Genomic DNA, 10,715 nt, shown 5'->3' on the forward strand with positions numbered 1-10,715 from the left:
CTCTTCGTTTTATTTCACAAGCTCATTGGTCAAAATCTTGAAATACTATCCGATACACAATGGTTAAGGTTTAGAAATTGAGTACGTATATCAGAATAAACAATATGCTAATATTTATCTTCTATCATTTTATCTTCTATAAAAAGTAAATGAAATGTGTTAACAAAATAATGGATGTCTGACCATGTACAATATTCACAGTCCAGAATATAAATGAATTGCACTTTGAAGTCAAGCTAAATGGTAGATAGGTTTTCTAGGTTCAAATTATATTTCTCCCTCAGAACTTGCATACTAGTGTCTAGATGAGAAGAGGTTGAGCTGATCATATCCAGCAAGCACCCCAGCTCCTGCGACACCAAGAAGCATATTTGCAGTAACACCTTGGAATAGAGCTAAAAAACCCTTTTGACGAACAATCTCACGAAATGCATGCCTTGCGTTATAATACTTGCTTGGTTTCCAGATGTTAGCATCATTCTTCGACGCAGTGTGTCGAACAGGTATGCACAAACCCCTGCTGATGTTGTAATGCTCCAACCTAAGAAGAAACTAGCAAAGAAATTTCCCTGTCGAGAAATAAATGAAAAAGGCTCAGATTAGAAAGAAGGATCATCAAAGACCTGAACTAGTGCTAAGTGACTAGTCATCTGAAATACTGTTATCTGACTTGCTAAATGTCCTAAAGATGAATACTCAAACTCAAGGGTTTGATCATCATGGAGACCTGCATAATCAAGGGTTACTTCAACATTGTGCCCACATATTATTGTGAAACTGAAATAGACTAAACAGACTACTTGTCAAGATACCATAAGAATTTTCAGTTAAAGCATCAAGTCTCAACTACAACTTTTTCCCATTCATTGTGAAACATTGAGCTCTCCTTCAAAAATATAAGTACTTCTTACCTCGAAAGGCCCAATTGAAATGATAGGCTTCACGGTGTCATAGATCCCGAAGTACATCCCTTGGTACATGGTGATTCCCACTATTGACACCCCAAATCCCCTGTACAAGCCAACAACTCCATCACTTAACAAGGTTTTACGGTACACATCAACTAGCCCTTTAAACTGGCGTTGACTAGTAGCACGACACTCCAATGCATCAGTGCCCAATTGTGTTCGTGCACAATCTAAATGATAAAGAAGCAGTGAAGTAGTTGCTCCAGCGGCACTTCCTGAAGCAACATTTCCAGCAAACCACTTAATGTCCCGTCTCTCTCTTTGGATTGCCCAAAAATGCTTTTGAAGTAACCTTTGAATGCAAAATTGAAAGCCTATAGACCAATCAACTGTTTGCTCAAACATTATTTCAAACAAACACGGAAAACCATTATTTGAAAGTTGACACACAATCACATTAATTGATGGGAATATATAGCAGTAAAAACAAACAGTCTTCCATATGCATTGGCCGTTATTTTATTTTAGTGCCAATACCTTGCTGATGCTATTAGACATGCATTGACAATAAAAGCACATAGAAGGCTTCCAGTGTTAATTGTAAACAAACTGGACACATATATTTCAGAAAAATGAGATTGGCTATTACAACGCATATTTGCATCAACCCATCAAAATGCAATAGAATAACATATTTCCTCTTGGAGCAATGATAGAGTTGTCTCCGTGTGATCTTAAGGTCACAAGTTAAAGCCGTCGAAACAGCTACTAATGTAATTATCAAGTTAAACTGCGTACATTACACCCTTTGGATGCGGCCCTTACCCGGACCCTGTGTTAATGCGGGATGCTTGTGCAGACCGAACTCAATACAGGACGGATATAAATGCAGCACATGCCAGATCCATGCTATGTTTTCTAGTTCCACTTCCTTATTTTATCTATATTACTAAGAGATACATGGAAAAGCAATAAAAACTGTGGAAGATTACAATGAGCCATGACCTATTTACTTCACAAACTTGAGAAGGGTCTAGAGTTGTCTAATACCAATCAAGATGTCAATGAAGTGAATAACTCACCTGTGTAGGGAAGTATCGGATGACATTGGCCTGGTTACCTCTCCAAAAGGCAATGACACCCTCTTCTGCAAACACCCTCTTAAATCAATCACACACACCCATGTATGGTTTCTTGAGTTGCCCTCTTTTAATCATTTCAGCTTGGTTTTGCAATAGGAGTTTCACTCTCTCGATTGGTGCCGCGGCACTCTTCGATATGATTGCTGCTACCCCTCCCATTACAAAATACTTTGAGAATCTTTCATATTGTGATGATTTCACCATTTTTTCCCTCTTCTGTCTGATCTGAAAGGTGTAAAGAAAATAAAAACAGAATAATAAGAAAGATAAAATCTCAAAGCATTAAACTATTACATACATTCCTAGAGCGAAAACAGAAGATGAATTTCACAAGAGAAGAATGAGCAAGTAGAGTGGAAAGCAAAATGGTTGAAAAATTTAGGATTACCAATAACATGGAAGTTGCATTCATCAAGCACACCAAAGTGGAATGAAGCCTTTAATCTCTTGCACTCAAGATTGTCAAACTTGCGAGTCTAAATAAACTCGTGAAGCTGACCTAGACTCGACTCATAGACTTGTAAGAGTTTACCTATCTATATACACACACACACTCAAATATATGCATTCAAAATTAACAATTTCAACCTTAAAACACATAATAAATTAAAATAGTTCTACAATTATAACAAGTACTTTGGAACACACACACAATAACACTGTAATTTACTAAATTTGCAACTGCAATAGCTTTCAATGGCATAAATCAACATCATTCTCCAACAAAACTAAAATAAATTCAACCCTTTTCCCTTTACAAATTACAATTATGAAAAATGAATTAACAATGATCAGAATTCAGATATTCAGAGTTCAGACTATCACAGAACAACTAAAAAATTGAAGTCAGTAACAACTAACAACTAAAAAATGCAGCAAGTCAGTAACAAACTCAAGTAACAACAATGAAAATTTTCTTAAAAAACATACCTGAATGGAGCAGAGAAGCGGCGCAGTCGTGCAGGTAGAGAAGCAGCGTAGTCGTGCAGGCAGAGAAGCAGCGCGGTCGTGCAGGGACGTCCGGACGTGTGCGGCTGTGCACAAACGAAAGACGGCAGAGCGGCGGACGGCAGATTACACGACGAACGGTGGCAGAGACTCGACGTGCATCAAAGCAGAACAGAGAGAGAGTCTGCAAGAGTACGGAGAAGCAGAGCAGAAAGTAGAGAGCGACGTGCGGCTGTGCGCGAAGCCGAGCAGAGGAAGGAGACGTAGGCGACCGGCGGCGAATGGCGGACGGCAGAGGTCAGAACATTGAGAGAGTGAGAGTGAGAGAAGAGTGAGTGACCGAGCCAATTAGGAATGTGTGAGTGACTCAAGTATGCTTGGCAACGTCCGATACAAAGCGATCAATTAGAACAACGGGTGGCAAATTGGGTAATTTGTAAAGGAAAAGTTCAATTGTAGAATCAAAATGTTCAAAATTTAGAGAAAAGGAAGAGAGAAGAAGAAGAAGAAGAAGAAGAAGAATGAATGAATGAATTACAGTTTGGGCGGAACAAAAGAAGGTGCGGTTGTTGTGTGACGAACGGAGATGGACAAGTTGGAAATCGAATATCCTTAGCCTTTCTCTCTCTTTTTCTATTTCTGTCTCAGAAAATAACAATTATCGTGCATTCCTCCAGGCTCCACACCAAATTATATTGTATCTATGTTCATTATATATCCTGGCATCCTGCCAAGTTTTCTTGGGTTTCGCTGTCATATCCAGTTGCTGCAGAGAAAGCCTTGTACAATTTAATTTTAATTGTCCTTTTCTTCTACAAGCAATAGTACAATATTACATACATTTCAATAATATTTGGTAATTAATGGGGGCTATATTAGTATGATTTTTGTTTTTTATTTCTCAATGTATCTCTCAATTTGGTGGCTCATTTTTTTTTATATAGAAAGGAACGTGGGGTTTGATGTTAATTGTTAAAATAGAGGTGTGTAAAGTAATTGTTGATCTAAGTTTGATTTCGGATATTATAAATGATGACAAATATTTTTTAGGTTAAAGTTCAAATGTATTTAATGTGTGTGCTAAGTGTTACGGGTCCATTACTCAACTCTCAACCCAACATGCTGTTTTAGTATTTTTTTTTCAATACTTCAAACCAATGTATAAACCCAAAGCACTTATCAAGCACCTTTCAGCCAAATAGATGGCTATGTATTTGCTAAGAAAAAAAAGGGTATCTGTTTATCCTATGAAAAAAGCAAGACAACTGGAAGAAAAAAGAATAAACAATACTACAAGGACAGCCTCACTACTCCAAGAACATCAGTAAAAAAAATTTAGAATGTAGGAGAATAAAACACAAATTTGTATAAGAAAAGAAACAATAGAGCAGCTCCACAGATAGCAGAAAAAAAAATGCATGCCAAGGAAGAAAGTAAGACTAAGGAGAACAGAGATAATGGAAGGGATTTCTCAACCAGGCAAGATAGTGGAGCAAGATGAAAAAGAATTGCATGTCCTCAGAGATAGCTCCAACGGTTAGCTGGGACAAGGAAATAGAAGAGGTAAAATTGAAGAGCAAGCTGGAATATATAAAAGGCCCCACTTCAACATTTAGAAGTAAGAAAAAGAGAGAAAAAATTCAGAGCATCATCTATTCACATTTGAGCTGAATTCTTTTTCTTCTACTAGTGCTTAATTTATGATTTTTTTTATTATGGCTGTCTTGTGTCATCTTTTGTATTGAGAAAAGGCTTATGAATGTGAGTGAAAAAAAGCCATGAGAGAAAAGGAAGAGAGGGGTGTTGTTGGGTGTGAAGAGAGAAGAGGAGAGAAGTTACTATTCACATTCTTCTTCATTTGGCCATAACTTGAGCTACGAAACTTTGATTGACGAACCATTTGCGACCACGCAAAGCTCTCGTCGATCTCTTCATTTCTATCTAAGAAAAGTGGTAAGATTTTCAAAATCCATGCTCTAGTTTTTATCTCTAACAGATTCACATTTTTAGGTTTTGTTTTTGAGTAGATTTTGTGATTTTGTTTGTTTAGGGGTGATCTAACATTGGAATATTGTTGGATTTTGCCTCTGATACTGATGAGTAAGGTAAGGTTTCACTAAATCTTTGTGGTTAGTTGTTTTGTGAATCTTAGGTTTGATGTTGGTATGTTTTATGATGTTAGATTAAGTTTTGGTGTTTGTTGGAATTGGTTTGAGTCTTTGGATCGAGTTTGGTGGCTTCGTTTTGGTGTTTAGAGCATTTTGGGAATCGACCAAGGTATTATTTTAGTTTTCTTTATGTAATATATAATGTTTATGGACACTTAGAATAGTAGACCATATGATAGGATTGAATTGATTATATGGTTGTTTGGATTGTGTTTGTGGTATATGTATGTGGTGGAGACATAACGTTTGTGTTGAGATATGAGGATGATAAATGTGATATGATGATTGTGATGCGATGATGTTGTGCAATAATGAATAATGGTGGACATGGTACAAAAGTGTATGATTTAAGTTTGGTTGATGATTGTTGAAAATGGTGGATTTAAAGAAGAATTGTTGAGGATTTAAAAATTGTCATGAATTTCTTGAGTGGTGATTGAATGGTTTAGATGGATATAGGAATTGAGATATGATTGGATAATGTTTAATAGGGATAATTGGGTTGTTTTCGTTATGTTGGATTTGGGTTTGTTGTGAAGTTTTGAGGTTTAGAGAACCTTGTTGATTTTGTAAAACTTGATTTTTGGCAGACTTGGGCGGATCATAACTTGAGCCTTGATTTTTGAAATTGATTGGAATTTGTCTTAAATTAAAGATGATTTCAAGAGCTTTAAAATGATATAAAGTTGGGGAAAATGAATTTTTGTAGAGAAAGTTATGAACATTTAAAGTTTGGTGTTTAAAATTGATTTCTGCAACTTTGCAAAATTTTCTAAGTCTAGGAATGCATGCGTACGCGAGAGTGCCATTCTGTTTGGTACCTATGCGTACGCATACATGTGTATGCGTACGCGAAATAGGCCAAATTGTATGTATGCGTACGCATACATAATGCATACATACGCATTGACCCCGTTTCTCTGAAAAATGATTTTTCTTCGTTTTCAAGGGTTCTCTAACTTTTTAAACTTCCTTCAAATGCTGTTTGAGAGTACTATCGAGGAATTAGGTTCTAATATTACTAAAGATGAGTTAGTGATTTATTTTAGTGAATTTTTATATAATTTTAGAAGACAGAGACTTAGGTTTCTAGAGTATTAAAGATGGATTAGTTGAGTGAGATGGCAGATTACTGTAATGATAATTATTTGAGAAATTGAAAACTGGTGATGGTTATGATGACTTGAGAACTTGGAAAGGAATGATGCAATTATTGGATTATATGATAGTGTGCAGGACACTATATCCCTGGGTCTGAATTATGATTAATAATCTTTTCTGCTGCAAGAGTATGCCAGACACTATATCCTTGGGTTACGCATGCGAGTGTGCCTGGCACTATATCCCTAGCATGGCAGAAAAGCTACATCCGAAAGGATGTGTCAGGTTGGCATTTATAGACCGGCAAGTGATATCACGAGCCAATAGAAAAGGCATTCATCATATGCATCTTCTACCTGTTTGGTTGCTTTGCTTAATTTCTGTTATACCTAAATGAATCACATGTTTACTTGCTAACTGTTCAATTTGCTGTACATGTACTTTACTTGTGCTTTACTTGTTTGCATTACTTATAATTGTCTAGTGCTGAGGCGGTTAGGTAGGTGGTGGCGATGGGATCGCACGGAGGTTAGGTTGGCAAAGGCTGTGGGATACAGTGGTGTGACTAGTTTTAGTTAGAAATCTCCTAAGTTTAGATAACCATTTTTATGGCTTATTGTTTATGTTATTTATTTTGTTAAGCTTGAATATCTATATCGATGTGAAGTTCTAGGATTGCCTTTGGCGTCCAGAAACTTTACATCTTATATATTGGGCACTGTTACCATACTGAGAACCTCCGGTTCTCATACCATATGTTGTTGTTATTTTTCAGATGTAGGTTGTAACTCACCTCAGTGAGTTGCAAGATGGTGACAGAGCGAAGTATGGTTTCATCTTTGTTTTATTATGCTTCATTTTGATATAGTCACTCTCTCACCCTTTGTATTTATATAACCTTGTTGCCTTCGAGGATTTATTTCTGAAAATTTTGAGAGATAAGTTGTTGCTGTTTTAAACTTTAAAACTTTGTTGTATTCAGTTTGACTAGCCGGCCTAAACTCCGCAGGCTGCGACTAGTCCTCTTTTGTATATCATACTTATATAGGTCTTGTTTACTTTAATTATTACCTTGTGTATCCTGGAGCTATCTACAAGGTTTTATATATATTATGTCTTATTCATTCGTGCTACGCATTTAGTTATCGTGTGTGAACGCTTCGCTTTTTTGTAATTCCACTTTATGCGACTTTGAGCTTTTATTTCTTCATCGGGCTTCTAGTATTACAATTTCTTTCATATATATATATATATATATATATATATATATATATATATATATATATATATATATATATTATATGAGCCTTAAAACTGTCGTGACACTTTGTTATCCTTCGTTTTACGGCGCGAGGTAAGGCTTAGGGTAATGGGGTGTTACAATTGGCCGTAAGCCGGCACCTGAAACTGTTGGGCATATCCCGATACCTAAAATTGCTACTCATATGCCGGCACCTAGACCTACTGTTCATATGTCGGTACTTGAAATTGCTGCTCGTATGCCGGAACCTAAATAATATTAGCACCATCAAACTAACATTAATAGTATTTAATTAATTAATTAATAATAATAATAATAATAATATTTTAATCTATAATAATAATAATAACATATCAATAATGATAATAACCTTTAATGATACCTGAAACCCTTGCTCAAAGACCAGTGTTTGATACTGGTGCTCATATTCCAGCACCTGAAACTATTGCTCATGAGGGGGATTTGGCTGTTGAGGTCCAGGTGGTGATGGGATTGTTCTTATGGTTTATTTATGTCGGCCTCTGTACCTGCAACTCTATCTGACAATCGTAGATGGTTTTTGTGCTGCTGTGTATATCATTCGTAGTACACTGGAAGAGGATAAAAATCGACAATCTCGTCCCCTAACTACAGTGTATTATAGCGGCCAGAATTTCACATGTTAGCCCATTAACTGTTTCTGTTGCTCCAGTCATGGTTCTGTGGGCCGGTCAACCACCTGCAATGAGGATCACCAATCTGAAATGCTGGCTCTGGTCAATGTTGTTGAAGCCAAATTTTTGTCTAACTTAGTCTGTTGTATGTCACTCTATACACTCAAATGACACTAACGACGACTTTGTGAAGCACACAAACAAATTTACGGCTAGGTCGTCAAGAACCACTACCATATACAGTCGTCATATAAACTAGATATCAGTAAACATAAGGACGATTAGTAAAATTATTAGACTAAATAAGCGGCTTAACATAAACTGTTAAAACCTACCTCGTTGACTTCCATTTCATCTAGTTGTTGCCTAAAGTGTGCCGTAGACTTTTGCGTATATCTCGTTAGCCGATACCAATGACTCCACCTAAACAAGATTATAATGGTTATAATCAACATAACAACAACAGCAACAACAACAACAACAACAACAACAACAACAACAACAACAATGATAACCAATATCGACGTGCAAGTGGAACACCAACATCGGTGAGCTCATTGCGAGAAATAGGAGTTAAGAACAACATACACTCCCACGCCCAAACAAAAAGAAAAACGAGGGGGTTATCCATCTCATTATAGTTGTATGGCGATGCATGACATAATGACCTGTACAAGTGTGCCAGACTAGCTGCCCCCAACTGTATAGTGAAATGCAGTGAAAAATATCGAAGTAGAGGCAAAAACTTTGAGTTCAATGAATTCGTCGATTTGTTTGGAAATACAACTGTTTTGAGCACGAAGAAAATGTGAGCCTGGACATACCGCTCGATAGACTTCTGTGTGTCACACGGTTCGATGTCTTTATATTGCCGAACCTATGCTAGATTTACCTTACCCAATACGTGATCATCCGGATCGGGCAGCTGACCAAAGCAAGCTAAGCAGTTCTCCATCAAGAGCTGGTGACTGTTGTTCGTTCTACCAGTGACGGGCTCTCCATTAATCGGGAGACCAAGTATATGTGTCACGTCTTCTATTATCATAGTCACTTCGCCCATTAGAAGATGAAACATGTGCGTTTCAAACTTCTATCATTCTACTAAAGCACTCAATAGTTTAGAATGTTCTCTCATTTCACCTATTCGTGAAACGTGGTAAACCCAGTTAATACTAGTGCCACTACAGCTATCTCATTAAAAATTTCTAGCAGATTCTAGACTAACAAATTTCTGATTACCTGTGAAAAAAATAATTATTAACATTAATTCATAACTATAATTAGTGTTAATAATAATATTAATAACTAGTCCAACAATAACCGTCACAATAATAAAAATAATAATATTAACAGTAGTACCATTTTTAGTTATTAATAATAATAATCTGTTAATAATAATAATAATAATAATAATAATAATAATAATAATAATAATAATAATATTCATAATCATAAAAAAAATATTAACAATCGTACCATTTTTAGTTAATAATAATAATAATAATAATAATAATAATAATAATAATAATATTAACAGCCGTACCATTTTCTAGTTATTAATAATAATAATCTGTTAATAATAATAATATATTAATAATAATAGTTAATAATATATTAAAAAATAATAATATAATAATAATATAATAATATATCATTATTGTTATACTCTATCGAATAATAATATATTCTTAATAATAATAATAATAATAATAATAATAATAATAATAATAATAATAATAATAATAATAATAATAAATCATATATAACGAAAACACTAATAATAATAATAATAATAATAATAATAATAATAATAATAATAATAATAATAAAACTAACAGCTAATTTATATATCAACTAATAAAACACTAATAGATAAATTTATTCATCATAAAAATATAAAAAAGTACTTACTCATTGAGGATAATCCATATATTCAGTAATATGTTCTTGAGATAATGTAAAATCACGCACTATTTTTTTTCTCAAATTTTACTCCTCACTCACTCAAACTACTCCCTCTCCTTCTTGGTCTTCTTCTTCTTCCCTCCCGTGCAACCAAAATGCATATACCTTTCCTCCCTTGTAACCAAAACATACAAACCCTCAGCAAAGTAAAACAAGCTCACATTTCTCCCAGGCAAGATGCATTTTGCATTATAAAGACCCCTTTCAAATTTCTTCACCAACACATGTCGGACATGCAATCTAGCTTCATGCCAATCGCAACTTGTGATTTACTCTGCCCACCTGCCAAACAAAGGTCACGTTTGGACACTTTTAATGTAGTCAAACACCAAGTCTTGTCTGCATGTAGGGGACAGGAGACACGTTTTCACATCTGGTTGCACTTCCTTTCCAAATGCAGGTTGCGATTTGAAGTAACCTTTTTCTTTTTTTTTCTTCTATGTAAAACATGGCTTGCGGTTTGTAGGTCACTGAACATACAGATCCACAAATGTGGATAACATACCGTGCACTAATACAGTTGAATTATACTATTTTTTTACTCCATTTGTAAATTAATTTCGGCAATT

The 10,715-nt window shown here is 35.3% G+C and overlaps 1 pseudogene; it reads right to left on the bottom strand.

Moving 5' to 3' along the window:
• Window positions 1-113: 113 nt before the first annotated feature.
• On the bottom strand, window positions 114-2,274 carry LOC130940849 (ADP,ATP carrier protein ER-ANT1-like; annotated as a pseudogene).
• Between the last annotated feature and the right edge of the window lie 8,441 nt (window positions 2,275-10,715).

Source organism: Arachis stenosperma, chromosome 7 (assembly GCF_014773155.1).
Source record: "Arachis stenosperma cultivar V10309 chromosome 7, arast.V10309.gnm1.PFL2, whole genome shotgun sequence".
In the NCBI taxonomy this organism is placed as follows: domain Eukaryota; kingdom Viridiplantae; phylum Streptophyta; class Magnoliopsida; order Fabales; family Fabaceae; genus Arachis; species Arachis stenosperma.